Source organism: Sinohyriopsis cumingii, chromosome 14, assembly GCF_028554795.1.
Source record: "Sinohyriopsis cumingii isolate HCF-2022 chromosome 14, ASM2855479v2, whole genome shotgun sequence".
In the NCBI taxonomy this organism is placed as follows: Eukaryota; Metazoa; Mollusca; class Bivalvia; order Unionida; family Unionidae; genus Sinohyriopsis; species Sinohyriopsis cumingii.
In genome coordinates, this window is record NC_142974.1 from 40,703,513 (window position 1) to 40,727,780 (window position 24,268).

Consider the following 24,268-nt stretch of genomic DNA (forward strand, 5'->3'; position numbering starts at 1 on the left):
CAGAAAGTCTATCCTCAGAGGACATCGCATTCTTAGAAACTAAAAAGAATGCCATAGCAAACAAAAAAAACAGCCCTTTTCAGGGCTACCCAATACTCTAGAAAAGAAATAACAATCGATTTGCCAATGTGTGTAGGTAGAGTAGTGTGAAAATAAACACTAACTCTTTATTGATAGTGAGAGTGTATGTGTTTGTGTGTTTGTGTTTGTAAGTGGTTAAGTAAGTTGGTATGAATAGTAGATTAAAATGATGTCTTTTTTTGGTGTTTGAGGTGTAAATTTGGGGTTAGATTGGATTGCTTTGCTTATGTGGATAGTCTATTGAAGTGATTTATAAAAAAATTTAAAATAGTGATGGGTAGCATAAAAAGTGAGTGAGTGTTTCTTTTAGGTCCGCGCGTTATTGTTGTTTGGTCATGATGTAGGTAAGATCAATTTTATGTTTTTAGGGGATGTTTTCCTTCACGTCCGCGCTTTCACTATAAATTTAAACTCGTTCGGCAGTCCAGCTACCCTTGTTGATTGATCAACACCAAAAATGAGCACGAGACTGGAGAAACTGTTGGAACTTCATGTGCATCTGGAATATGCCAGGCGCATATTAAATGAACTGGCCGCGGAAGCCATTGTGGAGGAGGGCAGGATAAGAGAGGAGGAGGAAAGAAGAAACAAAGAAGAGGAGGAGAGAAGATATAAAGAAGAAGAGGAAAGAAGATACAAAGAGGAGGAGAGAAGATACAAAGAAGAGGAGGAGGAGGAAAAGGAGAGAAGAAGAAGAAATTTCAGAATCCAAGAGAGCGAAAATTGGGATTCTGAAGCGACATATCCTGCCTCTGCTCTCTCCCCCAAAAAGGTAAAAAGTAACTGGGGGACAAGATGTGTATGTGGCGCCAGGCCTGGAAGGTGCCACCATTAACCAGATGTCCATGAAGTTCCAAAAAAAACAGCCCTTTTCAGGGCTACCCAATACTCTAGAAAAGAAATAACGATCGATTTGCCAATGTGTGTAGGTAGAGTAGTGTGATTATAAACACTAACTCTTTTTTAAGATAGTGTGAGGGTATGTGTTTGTGTGTTGGTGCTTGTAAGAGCTAAGGTATGTTTGTGGGAATCGTAGATTATGGGTTTCTTTATTGTTTCTTAGCGTAGGTGAAGAGTATAGTTAGGGTTCTGTAAGCGCTCACGTATGATTGTGTGGATAGTAGATTATGGATTAGTTTATTGTTCTTAGCGTATGTGGAGAGTATAGTTTGGGTTTTGTAACCGCTCACGTACGATTGTGTGGATAGTAGATTATGGATTTGTTTATTGTTTCTTAGCGTATGTGTTTGTGTGTTTGTGTTTGTGTGTTTGTGTTTGTACCCGCTCACGTACGAATGTGTGAATAGTAGATTATGGATTTGTTTATTGTTCTTAGCGTATGTGAAGAGTATAGTTTGGGTTTTGTAAGCGCTCACGTAAGATTGTGTGGATAGTAGATTATGGATTTTGTTTATTGTTTCTTGGCGTATGTGGATATATAGTTTGGGTTTTTATTATATGAAATGAGAAAGTATAGTTTGGGTTTTATTATATGAAATGAAAAAGTAGGGGTATGTTTTCCTTCACGTTCGCGCGTTGTTTGGTCATGATCTAGGTAAGATCAATTTTACGTTTTAGGGGGATGTTTTCCTTCACGTACGCGCTTTAAGTATAAGAACCCACAGTATTCGTCGTTCAAACCATTCTGCAAAGAATAAAAAAAGAAGATGGCTTCTAACCAAATGGACAAAATACAAACATTACAAGACGTTTTAGACAACTTAGGAATGATGGAGCAGATGTTAATAAGACTGGTTGAAGACCATTATTCCTATAGTCCCCATCGTGTAAAGATGGAAATTAATAACTTAAAAAAGGTAAAGGACAAGATTAGTGGTGTCATGAAAGAGATAAAGGAGGAAAAGGAGGATGAAGAGGAAAGAATAAGAATAAGCAAATGGAACGAAAAGATTGAAAAAGAAGAAGAAAATGAGAAGAGGAAGAAAGAAGAGGAGGAAGAGAAGAAGAAGAAAGAAGAGCAGGAGAAAAAGAAAGAGAAGAAGAGAAAGAGTGTTGGAGATAAAATAAGAACTTGGTGGAGAAAAAGAAGAAATTAGAAGCAGAAGAAGAAGAAGAAAACCCAAAGGCCCTTTTCAGGGCCAGCCATATTTCTCGAAAGAGATAGCCTTTCCATTGCCTACCCCTTTTTTTAAATTTAAATTTAAATTTAAATTTAAAAAAAATCCCATATTCAATTCCCCTTGTCTCTAGACAAACCCAAACTCTATTCCCATGTTAATTTCCCCTTGTCGCTAGACAGACCCACACTATAGTTCCATGTTAAATTCCCCTTGTCGCTAGAGTGACCCACGATTTATTCCCATGTTAATTTCCCTTGTCGCCAGATTGTCCCACGATTTTTCTCCATATTAATTTTCCCTTGTCGCCAGATTGTCCCAGGGGTGTTTGTAATGCTAATTCCCATTGTCGCTAGGGTATCCCCATTTACTACTCCTATTATCATAAATATGCTATCTCATTAGGAAATAAAATGCGTGGACATTTCAGGTTCGTACAGTCAATTAAATGCGACGCAAATCAGGTATAGGTACCAATGGATCGTATATCATCAACTAGATGTGAAATTCTGGTTTTCAAAACAATGAACAAGGATGGATATGTGTATATGTGGCACATGTGTCATGTACTTATTACATAAATTTTACATACTTAATTCAGATGATCTGTTTGAAAATGTCTAATGTAGTTGTAATGATTAATTAATTGTCTGAGTGTGGTTTTACTGCGCATCGGTACTGTAAGGCTATTTAACGCTACACCCAGATAACAATTTCTTGGTATTATTGTACCTACATTTGTTTGTCAGTTCTGAACTTTCCAATGCGTCCAAATCCTAATAAACTAAATTTATCTAAAGTATATTCAAGGATGAACACATGGTGAAGTTCATGTTCTAAGTTAATAAGCACTTTTTTAGAGGCTGGAATGTAAACTAAACAACGCGCGGTACGTTACTGACTACACTTTCGAACCAGCCAAACAACATCGTTACTCACTGTCCACTACAGAGACGTTATTTGGAGGGTACATGTAAATCCGCTCCCCCCCCCCCCGAATTTGCATGTGCTGTAAAATTGATGTAGCCTATATAAGAAAATTAACAAGCCCGTGAAGCTTTGCCCCACCCCAAATCAAGTTTTGCTGCCACCCCCGAAAAAAGTTGAAATAACGTCCCTGGTCCACTGTCGCCAAAACAAACAAAAACAACATGTCCATAATGCTCATATTTTAAAGAATAAACTGTTACCTTGCAATCAATAACATAAATGCCTATATCCACAGGAGTCTGACGTATTAGCAATAAAGTACGACGAAATCTCTGACAACATGAAATCACCTTATCGGCAATTTTATGTCACTTGTTTAGGCTCGAATAAACAGTAAAACAAGAAAGAGTGAAAACAACAAGCTTTTAAAAATACAATAATTTGTTTCCCTGGAAAAAAATTCTTTAAAAATGACAAAAATATGAACTTACGGTTTTATAGAATCAAATCCAAAAATAATCCAAAAATAATCCGAGAATAAAATTTTAGTAGCCCTAATAACAAAATTTCTACTGATTTCACGTTCGAATCCTGACGAAGAATCCAGGATGGAAGATGATGACGTATGCTCCAATCTGTAGTGTTGAAGTCTACAGTTCGTTGTAGGAATAAGAATTACCGTTCCGGTTTCTTATAGCTGAATAAATTTTTATATAAAAAAAACTGTCCTTTCCATAATATTACATGAGCACACGTATTTTCCAGAAAAATAACAGAATTAATACTTTTGAATCTAAGTAATTTGAAATAACTCCAAACAGCACAACATACAACAGTTTAACGGCCCAAATTCTAGTCAGATTAATTCTCCAAAACATGGGTTATACGGGCTTTCTAAAACGTAAACAAGGGTTGCGTGATCTTCTTCTGGAAGTTTATAGAAGGAAATACTTGTTACAGATCCAGTGTGACCCTGACGAAAACCAATCATGTTTACTCTAAGAATTACAAAAAAATTATATAAAAAATTGTTTATATCTTAAAGACAAAGTCCCATCATGACCTTGGAAACAACCAATCATTTTAAAATAAATTAGAACTTGTTTACGAAGCCTGCTACAAATTCTGAAACAAGGTCAGGATTTAGACCAACGCCTGGTGTTTATAAACTAAGACAAGGTCAAACTTTTTTCTAAGAAAGTATCATCTCCAGGGAATTCATTTACATTACAATATCAAGTAGTAAAAGTTATTTAAAAATTTAAAACTGACAAACAAATAAATTGAAATAAATATATATTAAATCAGATATAATTAAATCAAATATACATAACAGTACTATAGAGTAACACAAAGAGTGCAAGCGTGACCCAACCAGCCGCTCGATTCCATTTTTCTCACGCCACTTTTATCGCCTGAGAATCGCAAGAAGACTAGAAAACTACACGTGTCCATTCAAAAGATAGTAACGTAACAACGCATAATTCTCGGACGAATATCGCATGAATCCAATCAGGGTCACATGATCATGTTTACATCATGTACTCAAAACATGGCCCTGACGAAAACAAATCATTTCACTCAAAGAATAATTTTTTTTAAAAAGTTGTTTACTTGAATAAAACTATTCACAGGTCGGGGGTCACATATCCAACACAGGATCGATCTCAGCCTTATTATTCCCACAATAAAAATTTTAAAAAAGAACTTGTTCACGTGACTGTTACTAATTTTGAATTAAGGTCGGGAACCAGGTCAGCCCCTTATGTGTTTACAAATGAATCGGTCAAGGTCAAACTATTTTCTAAAAAAAAATTCCAAATCGTGTCAACAAGATAATATTATAATAGATTGTACAATAAAAAAACAAATTTTTAAAGCTGACAAACAACTTAATAAAATTAAAATATGAATCAAATCAAATATACATAACAGACACAGAGAGAAAAAAGTAGGAAAGGAGAAAAGCTAATACTTTATACCACTGATTAACCATTGATGATGATGGTGTGTGTGAGAGAGAGAGAGAGAGAGAGAGAGAGAGAGGGAGAATAGTGATGGAGACAATCAATACGTAATACGATACGAAACAATTAATCATGATGCGAGAGAGAAAAAAATGAATATTGTATGATTTACAGATGATGAGAGAGAGCGAGAGAGAATCAAGGCAGATGATGAATGAAAACATTACTCATATTTAGCATTTATGGCAATACTGACGTTAGGGAGATATAAATGATACTTTACCTGATAATTATACCATTGATGTTGATGAGGTGAAAAACGTGGTGGTAGTGAAGGATAATAAAAAGGACCGTGAGTCACACATTTATCTTATGTGACGAAGAGAAAGAATAAAGACTTGCTGTATAATTGTTTTAACTGATAATGGTGTGATACTGCCTGAATCTGAAGTAATTGTAAATAGCAGACCAATTGATCTGTATGATAAGTACGCAATGGGCTTAACTGAACCATTTTCAAAATTTGTGGAGAAAACTGGTCTACTAGAAGAAAACGTTTTAGTACATCCTACAGATGGATACATCTTTCTCAGAATAGCAAATTTAGGTTCAATTGTATAAAACTACCGTTACTGCAGAATTACAATCACTGCAAGTTGTACACAGTACACCTGCTGATGCAATATACTGAAAAGGGGGTAGTGTTCAACAATTACCAGAACACTTAGCATAAACGTTTGCAATTACTTTTAAAACTCCTGATAAGAGCAAATGGAACATTAAAAAAGTGATAAAACTTCAGACTATCTTTTCTGCATCATCAAGTGATATAGGTCATTCAACATTGATAAAACATCAAATTGGTACAAGAGATGCAAAACCTGTTAAAATGTATCCTTACAGAATACCACTTGCTAAAAGACAAGTTGCGGAGAACGAAATTAAAACGATGATAGAAGATGAAATTATAGAAAATGTTCACAAAGCCCTTGGAATGCTCCCATTGTAATGGTGACTACATCTGGTGGTTCGATAAAGTTCTGTTGTGATTTTCGAGGATTTCAAAAATTCTCAACCATTGCCTAGAATAGATTATAGTTTAGATGTTATAGCACGATCAAAGTGGTGGTCTTGTCTGGATATGAAATCAGACTATTGGCAAGTAGAAATGAATGAAAAGGATAGACATAAAACTGCATTCTCCATAACAGGAGGGAACAATGACAATGGCGCAGATTAGCACTGCAATGCACCTGCGACTTTTACTCGTCTTGTCCAGATGACTTTTTCAGGTCTCTTGTGGAAAATGGTCATTTTGTACCTTGATGATATCATTTGCTATTCAAAAGCTTTTGAAAAACACTTCACTAAGTTGGAGATAGTTTTTCAAAGTCTGACGATGCTAACTTGAAATTGAATCCGAAGAAATGCAAACTGTTTCACAAAGAGGTCACCTTTTTAGGTCATGCTATAAGTGACGCTGGTGTGGGCACAAGTACAGATAAAATCACAGCGGTAAGAGATTGGTCAACATTAAAATCTAAAAGAAACTAGAACCTTCATTTCTTTGACAAGTTTCTGCAGATCATATGTGTATCAGTTTGCTACTTTGGCCAAATCTATGCAGGAATTGTTTGAAAATGGTAGAATATTTGTAAGGACTGAGAATTGTAACAAGACCATCAAGGAGATAAAGCATGCACTGATAAATGCATAAATATTGGCATTATCTACAGGAAATGATATATTTATTTTAGATTGTGATGCCTCAAATGTTGGTCTAGGAGCAGTACTCTCCAAAATTGTATATAGAAAAGAAATAGTAGTTAGCTACTTTAGTAAATGTTTCTCACAACTGACAGAAAATACTGTGTCACAAGACACGAACTTCTCGCAGTGGTAAATGCGGTCAAACATTGTCATCAATTGCTTCACGGAAAGAAGTCCACAGTGAGAACTGGTCATGGCAGTCTGAAATGGCTGATAAATTTTAAAATGCTAGAAGGTCAATTTGCCAGGTGGTCGACTTTTCTGGCTACCTATGATCTTGAAAGTATACACAGAGCTGGCAGATTGTATTCTAATGCGGATGCTTTATCAAGACGTATGTGTCAAAGTGAACTGTACCTATTGTGGACATTCTTTTAATGACAATACTCTAGCGAGAATTTTGTTAGAAATTTCATGCGATAAAGCACGAAGAGTCTTGAGTGAAAGCTTTAATCACCTGAAGGGTACAAGTGATAAATTTATGTTATGGTACAAAAGAGGATACGAAGAAACTCCCATCTCCCGACAGTAGCATAGGTACAGAGAGAAATATCACTTCTCAGTCAAAAGATGATATGGACAACTTGGATATGTCCAAATTACTCCATTTACAAAATGAGGATACAGTTCTAGAAGTGGTAAAGGGGATGGTGGCAAGTGAACAGAAATATGAATGGTCATATTTTTCACATTACTATCCTGAAATAAAATACGACTGGAAACAGGTTGATTCCTTTGTAGTAGAAAATGATATATTGTATAGAAAATGAAAACGTGCTGATGAAATGACAGTCACCATGGAAATTGTTGTCCCGGAATGCTTAAAGAGCCGTATACTTACACAGTTACATAGCAGTGTCAGAGCTGCACACATAGCAGTAGCGAAAACTCTCCAAAACATGCGACAAAGATTCTTTTGATATGGGCTGAATAAAGATGTTGAAGATTGGTGCAAGAAATGTGATGTGTATGCCAGTAGAAAATCTTTCCTTAGGAAACCAAAAGCACCCATAAAATCCTACAATATATGTGCTCCAATGGAAAGGGTGGCTATTGACTTTATAGGTCCACTCCCCAGGACCAAACTGGGAAATAACTACATAATGGTCATATGCGACTATTTTATCAAATGGTCAGAGATATACCCAGTAGAAAAGATTGATGCGACAACTACAGAAAAAGAACTGATTAATAATTTATCACAAGATTTGGAATAACTCTTCTTATTCACACAGATCAGGGGGAAAAGAAACCTTGAGTCAGAACATTTCAAAGAGATCTGTATCATATTAGGAATTGAGAAAACACGAACTTCTATTGCCAGACCATAAAGTGATGGCATGACAGAGAGAGCTAACACAACCATCAATACCATGCTTTCAGCATTTGTGTCTTTACATCAAGGTAATTGGGATGAAATCTTACCTTTGATCATGATGGGGTACAGATCAGCAGAACGTGAATCAACTGGAATAACTCCCAGCATGATGACATTTGGTTGAGAAATCGTTCGTCCCACTGACATGGTACTGCGAACACCTGAAAAAAAGGAGATTGATAATGAACAAAGATACAAAACATAGTATGCAGACAAACTTGAATATACAATTAAAAAGTACACGAGTTTGCAAGAAAAAGATAGATCTTGAAAAATCCAAACAAGCACAGCAGAGATACATTTTATACACATTCACCCCTCTAAGCCCCACCTGGATTTTTGGTTGTGTTAATCCGGTTTATCTGCAATGTCATAATCCGCTGCTGTCACGGATACATTTTAGACATTCTGACCAAAGTGGATACCTTCTTCAATTATGAGATGAAGCATCTAGGTATACTGGGCCCACGGAACAATCCTTTTTTTTTAAATATTCGTGCGGTATTATATAATGAACCAACACGTGAAAGTTTTCATATACAAAGCTATTATCGAACGCGCCGTCAGAACAATTTTGACACTTTCAGACACATTAAAGTCCAGTGTTGACATACTCGCAGATGATCGTGGCGATGAGAAATTTTTGTTAAGTTAGGAACAGTTAAATGAACTGCAACGAAATCATATTATTACAGCTTTATGTGATAGAGATCAAATTCTGAATTACGCACATTCGTGCCTTGAACGGTCCAAGTTACATGAATTGAATTCGTAGCCAGTCATTGACGGTCTTCTTGTTTTATAATTTTACGTGCATTACCGTTGTTCAGGAACATTATCAATAATGCACACACTGCCATGCGCTCAGATGTTGTAAATTTTCTGCCCAAATTAATTTCTTTCTCAGGTATGTAATCGTTACACTTTTTCTCAAAAACACATTTGTAACCAATTCATGTATTTCTTCTTCGTCTTTGTAACGAACGAAATCACAAAATAATTTTTGAGAAGCACATTTCTTAGCGAAATTTATACATTTCTTCTTCGTTTTAGTCACTATTTCTTGTGAAGTCATTATATTAATTTTTGTTTCTTTAAATGTTTGATTCGGTCCGAGTTCGACAATTTTGAGGGCAAAAACCCGACCCCATTCTCTGATTGATTAAATGAGATAAATTGAGCAATCTTTGGAAAAGTCAGTGCAAATTAATAAAAAAAATCAGTGAAAATTGATGTTTAAAAAAATCAGTGAAAATCCATTAAATTTTATTAATTTTCCAAAGACTCTTCACTTTCTCTAATAGAGACAGTTAGAGAAGGAGGACTTGGTTTTGCCCTCAAAATTTTCGAAATCGGACTAAAAACAATTTAAAAATTCATTGACCCGAATGCAGTGAAAAAATTGACCAAAAATCAGTTTTAAAAAATTAAGATTTTTCTCTAGATGTTACAAAACTAAATTAATTTTAAAACTGAGCAAGCGTTTCTACCACTGATCAAGAATATTTTTAGTTTCATAAAAATAAAAACTGAATTCTCGGAAGAATTCCAAATATCTTAACTGTGTCACAACTGTCGCTTTGTTTAGATGTCACCAGACAGATCCCCTCCCCCGATTTCCCAATAAATACAAAGTGTTTTCATGATATTCTGTTTTCCCCTAAGGTGCGAGTGTGTGTTTTTCCTTTTTCTAAAAGAATTTTGATTAAAAAATTATTTAAATAAAATATTTTGATGGGGTATTTTATTTCCCTAGTGTACTCTACAGGGTTGTTCGTCCGTTCGTCCGATCTAGGCTTCATTGTTCCGGTCGAATTCCCTTCCCTTTTTGTTTGAGAGTGTCCTTTGCTAAGGGTCTCCTACGTCCTGTGTATGCTATATGTTTATTTGCTATACTGTTTGTGTGCTATAGATTTGTAAGTAAGGACAGCATTAATGTCAAATTTCTCCTCAGGTTGTCTTATAATATGGTTGATTTAGTTTAAAAAGAAAAGGAAACAGTTATTTACTTGGGAAAAAGTGGGTTTATTTTAGCTCTCTTTCTCCTTGTTGGTCTGTCTTGCTTGTTTTTTTATGAGAAGCTGCTGTACGAAACAATTAAAAATAAAGCCTGTTGTTTTATATGCAAGTGTTGTTTATAAAGTTTCTTGTGTTTTCCTACTTTTACTTCTTGTACGGTCTGTCAAAGTTGAAGAGCCGCACTACCTTTCTTTTTATTCGTGGTTCTCTCTGTGTAAGGTCACAGAGTATTAAAGAAGTGGGGTTCCCCTATAACATGTGCGCTAGTAATTGTGTATTTTCTCTCCCTGGGGATCTAGCCCGTTCACAGGCCGGTACACGCCCATAAGCGGGCTGTAAACCAAATTCCCTCTTCGCACTTCCTGGCAGTGTTTTTTCCCAAGTGTCGTACTGATTTTCTAAACGCAATTGCAATTTGATGGCGAAGATATCCGACAATTAGTATAAATTTCCTACTAAAGATTTATTGATTCATAAGTAATTGCCAATTAATAAAAAGAACGTTTGCCTAAAACATTGACTCAACAAAAGAATTTTTAAATTGATTTTTATGAAAGACGATTTTTTAGCACAAGCGCTAGATCTGTATGGCAGATTGAAAAAGCAAATATTATTTCCACAGGGCGCATTCTAAATAGCCTCTAGATCCAAAGCACAGATGTACTACATCTGAACGAAGTATGCAAAATGCAATTACATGATTTGTACTCGGATACATACATACATACATACATACATACATACATACATACATATAACGACCACTAAGGAACCATGCTGAGTCGATATTTATGGGCAAGTGGTCATTATACCAAAACATTGTCTTGATTTGTGTGTCAGTGAGATGCATCAAAGCATGGTCTATACGCACAGGTGATTTTTATTTACAAGTGGTCGCTATATCAAATCATACTGGGCCTAATATACGGTACTGAATTTTTTTTCGATAAAGTTAAGAAGCATGCATTGAATTTATTATTTATTTATATAAACACATGTTTGATATAAAAAGAACGATTTGGCGATAGGGACTAATATTTTTAGCTTGGGTACCACTCTTCTACATGTACTTTGCATAATGTGTGTGTGAGAGAGAAAGAAAGAGGCGTGGTGAGGTGGGGTGGAGGACAAGAATGAAATTAATGAATATGTTTGATACAGGTATTAATATTTACGTTGTCAATGCAAATAATCATTTACAAAGACATTAACAAGATCATAATATCGTCACGTTTTTTTATATAACATCTTGCACATCTCTGGAAATTCTATAATTTATATCATAAGATACTCTGTACAAACCTTGGAGTACCACGTCAATCGTCCAAGACAAAAGGTGGGGGTGGGGGACAAAAGATGGGGGGGGGGGGGTTACGATTTATATATAAGCTCATGCCTTTGTGTCCATAACGACTACACTCCCGAAAAAAAATATGCACTTTGAGGTGCTGTTTATATTGACATTAACTTTTGATGGTACTAACAACACTTTAAATATGAAGAAAACCTTTCAGCTGGATTTAGGATAATTACACTTGCATATAGGTCTATGCCTCCACCGATTACAGTTGGTAGGATTGTGTTTAAAGGAGACTAGAAATCAAAATTTTCCTTTTACGTATGTAATTCTCTTCAGATTTTAATTCGACTGCAATGCTTATAAATTAAATATCGTAAGCGGGTAGTGATTATATTGCGTGGAAGATACCACGATTCCGTAAATTGCCGAGTTTTGATGAGACGATAGATCACGTGGTACCGTGACGCTATACTAGCCAGTCCTCGAATACAAGCATGAACATTGGCGAGCGAGGCAGACAGGAGACCACATTTGGGTTGCACATTCAAAAGTTGAATCTGCAATCTGATATAATAGTTTATGTACTGTACTGGTAAGTGCTAAAAGAAATTTGTTAGGCACAGGCCCCCGGGCTGGTGACTTAAATAAACTAAAGTCCTGAATGAAATTCCACGAGCCCGGATAGTTCATACCTGTCAACTCTCAAGCCGGGAGAAAAACCTCCCGATTTTGGGGGTATTTCCTCATCTACATCCCGATCTCGTAATATCTCTCAATTTTGCGCAGCGAAGTCCCGATTATTACATTATGTCTGTCAATTTTCATTTGTCAGAAGAAAAAAAACCAACCCCAAACCATTTTTAAATATAACGTATGCAATCCACAGTCTAAACTGCCACACTGCAGACATCGTAGCGATATGACTGAAAAATTGTTAAAGCTACGTTAAAAATTCAAATCACACGCACACACGTCTAAACCGGCACTGGACGAAATAATTAATATCATACAACAGTTTTTTTTCTTTCCATTTTTTCTTCTTCAGTAAATAGAACGTGAAGATTAAACATTATTCAAGTAAATTTCAGATTTTTTAAACAACTACAACAGTACTATAGTATTAAAAAAAATTAAAAGAATAAAATTGTCACCAATTAGCTTAAATGAATGATCACTTTGAAATTTTCTCTGGAAACAAAATCGCATCTCCATTTCCGCCAAAGAAACTCGGCCAGTTAACACCTGACATTCCTCTACCGTATATGAAAAGTTTAATTATCATGATTAAATTACAAGGAATAAAACAAAATATACCATGCAGTATATGTGGACCTAAAGAACTAATTCTGAATAAATATTTTATTCAGCAAACAGTGTTACATACATTAAGACTTAAACCTAAGGAAATAAGGTGGGGCATAAAACGTGCGAAAAACATTTGCCACAAGTACGGTAACTTGTGACTGCAGATATGAACTGTTAAAATTAAGTACATGGCATCGTAAGTAACAACAAAATAGGCACCGTTTATTTGGTAATCAATTGTTGGTGCTTACGCATACACACACTGTCGAACATGGTTTCTTTGAAGTATGTCCGAAGGGCAGTCCTTTTCACAAGATCAATGCAAGGATAAGGATTATGTTCATTAGTCACACCGGCTTTATCGTTTGCGTACTTAAATCAAAACTTCAGCTATTTTGCAATTTAGCCAGAACTGACCAGAATATGCAAAAGGGGCTTGTCATGGGGGAATAATAAGGCGTATCACAGGGAGAAAAGGCACGTCAAATGGGCGGTCGCACAATGGGGCAAGGGGGGGGGGGCAATAGTCCCCAACCCCCCGTTCTATTGTCAGATAGTTAATGTGAAACTTTGACATCAGTGCTTTCAAATAATTGTAAACAGGTTGGAGATAATATGTGTCGCTCTCACAGCGCGGTTCCGGTAACTGAATGATAAATGCTAATGAGCTATTTGTCTTCCTGCTGTTCGATTATATTCACAAAGACATTCAAATAATTTTATCGCCTAGGTGGTGGATAGTTGGTTTCTGAAGCTGCATGGGAGGCATGCGCAATTTATTATAAAAATACAGGCCTGATTATCCATTGCTGTAAGCATGGATGGGTCAATTGGTTCATTAGGGAACTGGTTTGAAAACAAGATAAAGAAGAAATAATTACCTTCATTTACAACAGCATATGTGTACACGGACATGAACTAATGTTTGTTTAATGACACATGAATATATGAAACGTCATATTATGCTGAGCAATTGGAATAACACGCGTTACAAAGGTACACTTTATGATCTCCGACTCGGTCTGTTCTAGGCACGATATAAACCAGCGTACTTCATGTGGTGCGTCCAGCCCACTAGTATATATTACACCTACAACATATGTAGTGCTCAAAGTGCAAGAAAACTGTCCATCCATTTCCAAGACAAGGACATTGGTTTTTGCTATGTTGGTAGGTTTCTTTGTAGCAAAGTACTAGCATTGATAGGGGTCCCCGAGTGGCCGAGTGGTCTAAAGCGCTCTCCGTTACGGATCACTGCCATCTCACGTCTGTCTGCGTGGGTTCGAGTCTAGGATTCGGCCAATGTGGGTATCTGAGAAAGCTTGCCAGTAGCTTCTCGTGGGTCGGTGGTTCTTCCCGGGGTTTTCCCGGGTTTTTCCTCCACCATTAATACTGGCCGCCATGCATAGCCTATCGTGTGCTGAAAAATGGCGTTAAACCCCACAACAACAACAACTAGCCTTGGTATGTCTAGATACGATTTCGATGAATTTTTATGCATTAAATCCTGGGTTGTACTGTCGCACTATTGAACTAGTTATTTCATCGTGTATTCTGTATATCTAATTCCTTTCTTGCTGACGCCAACAAATGTTCAGTTAGACTGAGATTACTGTTGTAGCTAATACAGCCTAGGGCGTGAATGTTTCGGTTAGCAAACCATATCTTTGTGTAGTCAGCCATGTGTTTAATGTCACTAACGTGTTGAAAGATACATGAATTATTGTACAAAATGTGTGAAGTCAGCCATATTGAAAGATGAGTGCATTATTGTAAAACATTCGTTGTGTTGGTTGTTGTTGTATTAATGTTTAACGCTATTGGCAGCAAAAGAGAGGCAATATATGGCGGCCAGTATAACTGGTGGAGGAAGAACCATGGAAAACCCCGGGAAGAACCACCGACCCACGAGACGCTACGTTAGCCGAGCCTGAGACTCGAACACACGCAGACAGAGGCGAAATGGCAGTGATCCAGAACCGTGAGCCCTTTAGACCACTCGGCCACTCGCGCCCCCGTTCCATTGGTAAAATACTTTCATCCGAAATATCCAGATATCGCTCAACTGACAGACTTTATGTAAATATTCACCAGGGTAGGTTACCTGGAGACAGAATGACACGCAGCATATGGCTGTGTTTTTCACGTTGATACGGTTGTCTTTGAGCATATTTTGTCCTGATATTGGTGTCATTAGGGTAAATAAATATAAAACTCAGAACAGAAGGAAATATATTCCCAGTTGTCCAACTGAAGCTCGAAGCACACACCCTTCTAATTTCACGCTTCAGTTAATATAAGTGACTGAATTTTCTTCTTGTTCTCTCAGTGCAGTCAATGATCGATACAGCTAATTAGAAACTGATGTATCCTCCTAATCACCTGTCTAAGCCTTACATCTACTTCTTAAATCTCCGTGCCATAAAGTATGACTGCAATCTATGGAGTCGAATGTATTAGGCCCCTCTCTTCCATTATTTTTCGCGCACGTTTCCTCGCTGACCTGAATATTCTTTACAGCTCTGGACACATTGCATGGAAGAATGTTGACTACAATGCAATGAAGAAAGTTGATTGTACACGGTTTATAGAGTAATGTTGACTGTACACATTATATATATATAAGAATGTTGATTGTACACGGTGCATATAGGAATGTTGACTGTACATGGTCTACAGGGGACTGTTGACTGTACACGGTTTATAGAGGAATGTTGACTGTACACGGTTTATAGAGAAATGTTGACTATACACAGTGTATAGTACACGGTGTATAGAGGAATGTTGACTGTGTACACAGTTTATAGAGGAATGTTGACTGTACACGGTGTATAGAAGAATATTGACTTTATACGGTGTATAGTACACGGTGTATAGAGGACTTTTGATTGTACACCGTGTATACAGGAATGTTGACTGTACACGGTTCATATAGGAATGTTGACTGTACATGGTGTATAGAGGAATGTTGACTGTACACATTGAATAGAGGCTGTTTACTGTACACGGTGTATAGGGGAATGTCGACTGTACACGGTGTATAGAGGAATGTTGACTGTACACTGTGTATAGAGGAATGTTGATTGTACACTGTGTATAGAGAAATGTTGAATGTACACTGTACACGGTTCATATAGGAATGTTGACTGTACATGGTCTATAGAGGACTATTGACTGTACAAAGTGAATAGAGGAATGTTGGCTGTACACAGTGTATAGAAGAATGTTGACTGTGCACGGTGTATAGAGAAATGTTGACTGTACACAGTGTATATATAGTACACGGAGTATAGAGGAGTGTTGACTACAGTGTATAGAGGAATGTTGACTGTACAAAGTTCATAGACAAATGTTGAACGATTCTGAAATGACCTTTCAATTTGTTTATTATTTGACTGATTTTTTCTTCTTCTTCATAAATTAGGTTGCTTGGACTCGTAATCCACGGGTCACCAGTTCGAAATCCGACTTGGACATTATGGCTGCCTCGATATTTTTTAATGTGAAATTTTGTTGAAACGTGCCATTTTAAAACAACAAAGCACAAGCAAGCTCATAAACTATCTTTTTCTCTCATATACATCCATTTCGACATCTTCACTCGGGGCCCCGAGTGGGTGAGTGGCCTAAAGCACTCTCCGTTACGGATCACTGTCATCTCACCTCTGTCTGTGTGGGTTCGAGTTTAGGATTCGGCCAATGTGGGTATGTGAGACAGCATGCCAGTAGCTTCTCGGTGGTTCTTCACGTGGTTTTCCCGTGTTCTTCCTCCACCATTAATACTGACCGCCATGCATAGCCTATCGTGTGCTGAAAAAAATGGCGTTAAACCCAACAACATCAACATCGTCGCTCATAAATATGGACTGCTACTTGTCAGCGTAGGTAACTCTAAAACTGACAATTCGTCTATAATAACTTGAGTTGCCTCCCCTGATTATGCACATGCCTGCCTGTCTTATTTTCTATTTCTCGCATATATTATGTATAATGACCGATGGAAGTAATTTTAAACAGGGACCGCTCAGTGAACAAAGAGTTTGTTATTTTCAGCAACAGAGGATCTTAGAATGTAATACATTATATTGAATCAAGGGACATACGTTAATTCATAATCCAGCACCGACGTACATGCCGCATATACGTGTATTAACGAAAAGCGAACTTAGTTATTAAAACAAAAAAAAAAAAAAACCTACATGGAAATGTAATATATATGTATACGCATGATAACAAATGCCAACAGCTTAAACATATCTTTAGCGTTATAACTTCGTAGATGATTTTTAGTTTACACTGTCTCTTTACACGCTCGCAAATTCTCATACACACGTTATCATTTATAATTGTTTATGACCTCTTACAGAGGTTCTTCAAAATATGCTATATATTACAGCAAGCGAGACATTAGTTCCGCAAAATATATAGCGAGACATAGGTATCACTTTGCATTTCAGAAGGAAACGTGGGTTTATAAAGAATATAAGGTTGTATCTCAGTAGCTCTTGGTAAATTAACATTTAAAGGATTATTTAATTTACAAAGTAAATTACAAATAGAAACAAACATTTTATATGTTGTTAGTATTTAATACTTTCAATATCTAATTGATTTGTAAGAGAAAACTTAATCTTTTATACAAAATAATCATAATTGCAAATTACATGTGGTATAATTACAAGGACTGCAGTTATTTCCCTTAACTGATTTATGAGTTCATGCCCCTTCCATAGTCTGCCGTTATCAGAATGTCGTGAACTCAAATTTCTAATCAAACTTGTCTTCAAAAATAAAGCATATTAAAGACTATAAACATTAGGCCTAAAATAAAGTTAGTCCAGTTTTATATATTGACATCTATTACTTCTTACGTACAAAACTGATCAGTATTATATATTGACATTATTACATCTTACGTACAAAACTGATCAGTATTATATATTGACATCTATTACTTCTTACGTACAAAACTGATCAGTATTACATATTGACATTATTACATCTTACGTACAAAACTGATCAGTATTATATATTGACATCTATTACTTCTTACGTACAAAACTGATCAGTATTATATATTGACATCAATTACATCTTACGTACAAAACTGATCAGTATTATATATTGACATTATTACATCTTACGTACAAAACTGATCAGTATTATATATTGACATCTATTACTTCTTACGTACAAAACTGATCAGTATTATATATTTACATTATTACATCTTACGTACAAAACTGATCAGTACTATATATTGACATCTATTACTTCTTACGTACAAAACTGATCAGTATTATATATTGACATTATTACATCTTGCGTACAAAACTGATCAGTTTTATATATTGACATCCATTACATCTTACGTACAAAACTGATCAGCATTATATATTGACATCTATTACTTCTTACGTACAAAACTAATCAGTTTTATATATTGATATCTATTACTTCTTACGTACAAAACTGATCAGTTTTATATATTGACATCTATTACTTCTTACGTACAAAACTAATCAGTTTTATATATTGACATCTATTACTTCTTACGTACAAAACTAATCAGTTTTATATATTGACATCTATTACTTCTTACGTACAAAACTGATCAGTTTTATATATTGGCATCTATTACATCTTACGTACAAAACTGATCAGTTTTATATATTGACATCTATTACTTACGTACAAAACTAATCAGTTTTATATATTGACATCTATTACTTCTTACGTACAAAACTAATCAGTTTTATATATTGGCATCTATTACATCTTACGTACAAAACTGATCAATTTTATATATTGACATCTATTACTTCTTACGTACAAAACTAATCAGTTTTATATATTGACATCTATTACTTACGTACAAAACTAATCAGTTTTATATATTGACATCAAGTTTTAAAACATTAATCTTGGTGCCTTGTGACAAGTTTTAAAACATAAATCGTCATGCCTTGTGACAAGTTTTAAAACATAAATCGTCATGCCTTGTGACATTCAACTACTACAAAATTAATTTAATAGGTCAATCGGATTTTGATGATGGTGTCGATTATTATTATTAAGAAAAAGTTAGCATCAACATATTAAGCTGTTTATTGGTGTGAATCAGAGGGGTACAACAAGAGAGAGAGAGAGAGAGAGAGAGAGAGAGAGAGCGGATTTCAAATGGGTAATGATTTAAAATTGAATAAAAGAAACGAGTTGAATATTATCCACCTTTTCCGAGCCTTGGCGAGCAAAAGCTGGACATTATTCAACGAGTTTCATAAATTTAATATTAAATCATTACCCATTTGAGAATATTTTTATCACAAAGTTTGTATTTCTGTGGAAATTAGTCAGAAAGAAAGAAGAACGAAAAAGTTCGTTCATTCTCACAGACGGTTCACCTTTCATTTGTTTTGCATAAATTATAGTCCCAAACAAAGTTGAACTAGTAAAAGTAGATCGTATTTTTCTACAAACTATAAATCAAATGAAAAGCTTTGATCCGAATACTCAGAACGTTTTATAAGGACAAAGTCATTTTTGAAAAAAGAATGATTTTTGCGATGTGATGCCACATTGTTTGATACGGTGCACAGTAGGCCTAGAGTGCACGTTTACCGTAATATGTCACTTTTAAAACTAAGCATTACATTGTTCCTATTTTCATTTGGAACAGGATTACTGGATGCAGAAATTCCCATATTTACTGTAATGCATTTGTGACCAGATATTTGCAGTATTTGATTTGGAACAATAGACTCCACAGAAGACTTCAACAAATTTCTTGTTGAGTCGGATCCGCATCCCATTTAGGAACATGCTGTAGTTGGATGAAGTTCAGTCAGGTGGGACACCCATTGAGGTCCACATTTTTATGTTAACAAAGGTGAGTTTATTTAGCTATGTACGTTAACACTTTAACCACGCTTGTATATAGGGTGAATTATATATCTATTTTACCACCACCCCGCCACCCGCTATCAAATGAATAATACCCTTAGTTTTACTTATTAATGTTGTTCTTGTGTTGTAGTTTTACGTCGTGTTTCTCATTATGATATTGTTATACATAACATAACAAACCCCTGTGGGGGTAACATATCCATATTCAGACAGCCGAGATAAATTTTTTCCTCAAATCACATTTCGCGATTCGAGTTGAAAAATGGCTGCCAAAATATTTATTCAAAACAAAACTTTACAGAAGGCAGGGCTAAAAAAGTTTTCCACCGATCACAGACAATCAGTACAGAGAAAACTACAGAATAATTTCATGGCCTTATTTGGACCAGTGAGAATCACATGAAGTGATATGTTCACATGTTCTAATATCAAAACTATTAAACTGCACACAATATATGCAAAGTGTACTGACTATGTGATAAATACACATATGTATCTTCTATTTAATTTATGATATAATTGTATTATTGTCATTCGGATTTATGACATTTATGTATTTAATTATATAATTCAGTGGCTGGCTAGCGTTATTATTAGGACAGAACTTTTAAGCAAAAGTATTAAGACTGAAATTTATTTTAAATTGTATTAAAAGTAATTTTTCATTAATTTATATTTAAAATAATTTTCCACTAAAATATATTGAGATAAAATTTAATGAAAAATTATTTTTAATACAATTTAGAATAAATTTCAATCTTAATACTTTTCCTTAAAAGTTCTGTCCTAATAATACCCTCCGAGTCTTTTGGGCTTTTGTCGCTTGTGCAGGTAATAGTACAGTCGACAATATTCTTAAACGCATTATGAGCCAAACAAATGCAAATGTGTTAAGAACAGACAAGGAAACAAACATATCATAACATTTGGTGGAGGAGAAGAAACTAAAGAACAGTGAAGATTATGATGAATAAGGGTGTCACTCCTCAAGACAAAGTTTAGTTCGCGCATTGGATTGTGAAATCCATTTATAAACTTGGACAAGGGCAATTGTAAATGTCATGATTGAAACTGAGAATATCAAATGATCCCAAGAGAATACATCCGAAATAGTAGTAAACCAACTGGGAGGAGAACTCGTAGGTACAATGGTATACTGGAAGTTAACTATAGATTGGGCTTTTGTCGCTTGTGTAGGTAACAGTACAGTCGACAATATTCTAAAACGCCATATGAGAAAAACAATTGCCAGTGTCTTAAGAATAGACAAGGAAACAAACATATCATAACAGTTGGCGGAGAAGAAACAAAAGAATAGTGAAGATTATCATGGATAAGGGTGTCACTCCTCATAATTATGATCTACGGAACAGACTCGCACCAAAACTCTTGCGACCATCAGAATTCATGCCGCCCAGCTATGCTACATCAACTCCACAAGTGACAACGCCACCATATTCACAAGACAGATCCCTGATTCCTACAACTTCGCTCCTATTGGATGGTGCAGCAGCCATCTACACACCGCAAGTGACAATCCACCCACCACTGACCACTTTGCAGACCATTTCAACAAGTTCAACAGGTACCTTGTCCACACCTAGGCCCGCACCTGTGATTCAGCCTCTATTTGACCGCGGTTCAACTGAACTAACACCACAAACGCTCAGTCTAACACCAGTGATCCAGCGCCCACTTGATGTGACCACAGCAACGTTCGAAAATTCAAGCCAGTTACAGCCAACCTTTCCGACAAATTCGCCAGTGCTTGTGACTCCAAAAAAAGTACTCTTTTCACGGCAAACCCACTGAACATTACACAAAGTTTGCCTGGTCTGTCAGAAACTAGAACATTTACGGTTCAGCCGTCTAATTCAGTGCATGTAACTCTAACTCCGCCAGAACATTTTTCTAGGAGTGCTAATATTTTTGGAAACAACTGATTCTCACAAACAGGTATATGTTCTGCTATTAAATTAGATGTTTTTAATGGTGATCAATCGAAGAATCCTGTTAAATGGTTAGATCATTTCGTACAATCGGCTAAGTTTATGAATTGTCAGAAGCTAAAGTTTTTAACGCTTTTTCTTCTCATCTTCAGTGGCATGCTAAAATCTGGTACGATACCTTACCAGATACTGTTACAAACGATTGGCACATTCTAGTCACAGTATTTAAATCTAGATTTCACAATGACGATGCCATTTTAGATCCATCAATTTTGCAAACTCAGCAAGGTCTTCTGAATCAGTCATTGACTATCTAAGTCGCTTTTTGCAAATCGCAACTAACAAAACTATCCCAGATCAAGTTTTATTAGCGGTGGCATTGAATGGATTGAAACCATCCGTTAAAAAGATCGTAATGAACAAATTTCCAACAAACAGGGCAGATTTATGCCAAGCAAAAGTGCTAGCAGAACAATTTATCGCCACTACTGATAACACTGACCTGTCTGCCCTTAACACAATTTTAGATGAAGTAAAACAACTCAAAAATGAAGTTAAGGTTGCAAACTCGAAACAAAACCCGTACATTGATTCGTGCTCTCAAACACATGCACATAGTAATGCCACTCAACAGCAATTTCGCCCTCAACATGCAAACTACCAACAGCGCGGTATGTATTACAAACAAAATACAAATTTTCAAGCACAGCCACCAGCATTTCCAAACAATTGTACTGGTCATAACTACTCACGTACGCGCTACCAGCCACAACAACAAAGTCGTCCAACTACTAATTGTTTTGTGTGTGACGGACAATGTACATCACGTTCAGTCTGTCGCGCTCGCAATGTACAATGTCATTTTTGTCACAAGATAGGTCACTTTTCGCGTGTGTGCTTGACAACCCGAAAACAATATGGATTCGCATCTCACGAGAGGACACAAACCTGTCGTGAGTATGCTCAACAGCCACAAATTACCTTAGTCACACCCATTCACAGAAACCTGGTTCCAATTTTTGTTAGAGACAAACCAACACATGTATTAGCAGACACAGGCGCGACTATTTCAGCCATTTATTTAATTTCCTTCGTCGTGTAGGTTTAAATTCAAGCCAGTTTCAGAAATCAAATATTTCTCAAAATTGTAGGAGCCGGTGGTGATCATTGTGTTTCAGGTCTAGTTCAACTTAATTTGAAAATAGCAGGAATACGCTTCTATCATTCATTCTATGTTGTGCCGGATTTACAACATTCAGTAATTTTGGGTATAGATTTTTTTATTAAATACAAAGCTGTCGTGAATCTAGATACACAAACACTCTCCTTGCTAGACGATTCAGTAACTATAATTTAATCCAAAATCAGACTGGTCTAGCACGCACCACGAAATTTGCGATCATTCAGCCTAACTCAATATGCACAATGGCAGTACGTATAAGTAAGATCCCAAAAGGAACATGTTTTACTTGAACCGTCTTGCACCATGCTAAACTCTACAATTCTTCCAGCTAGAACAATTTTGACAGTTGCCAAAAAGAACTTTGTACAAATAGTTAACCCTAGTCCAATGGTTATGCAAGTACGTGCCAATACCGTATTAGCATGTGTTGACGTTCTACACCCACAAACAATATTTAACATCAATGAGGACACTCTTGACAGGAATGACACACCTAACCTCAGGAATACACAATCTAGTCAACCACAAGAACCAATTAATTTTAATTTAAACTCTTCAGATTTGACAGAAAACCAAACACAGGAACTTCATTCATTTTTGAATCAACATAGGGATGCTTTTGCTGTTAACGTAGAGGAATTGGGAAGTACCACTTTATTCACCCATCGAATACAAACAGATGATCCCTTGCCGATTCGTTGTCAACCTTACCGTGCACACCGCATATCAATAAGGAAATTGATAAACAGGTAGTGGAATTATTAGAACATCAACTAATTGAATACAGTTCATGATATCTAGTTATCCATCCCCAGTCGTATTGGTCAAAAAGAAAAATGGTGACTATCGTTTTGCTATTGACTATAGGAAGCTTAATCCCACTCACGAAACATAAGAGCTCATTTATAACATCACGTGGTCTTTAGCAATGGAATGTAATGCTGTATGGACTTAGAAATGTACCCGCCACTTATTGTGTTCTTTTAAGTCATATTCTTAGGGATATACCATGATGACATTATCACTTTTTCCAATCCATTTGAAGACCACCTTAAACATCTTGAACTCATCTTTGATCGTTTACGTCAAACAAACTTAACACTCAAACCTTCAAAATGTGTATTTTCAGCATCAGAAGTTGTTTGTCTTGGTCATAAATTTTCAACAGAAGGAATCAAAGTAGATGAATTCAAAATAAATACAGTTACACAATTTCATGTTCCTAAAACACAGAAAGATGTCAGGAGTTTTCTAGGTTTGTGCAATTTATTACAGGAAATTTGTTCACGGTTATTCTACTATAGCAACACCATTTAATATATTGTTGAACAAAGACAGTTCATTCCTTTGGACTGATAAGTATCAAGAGGCATTTGAAACTCTTAAGACAGCTCTGACCTCA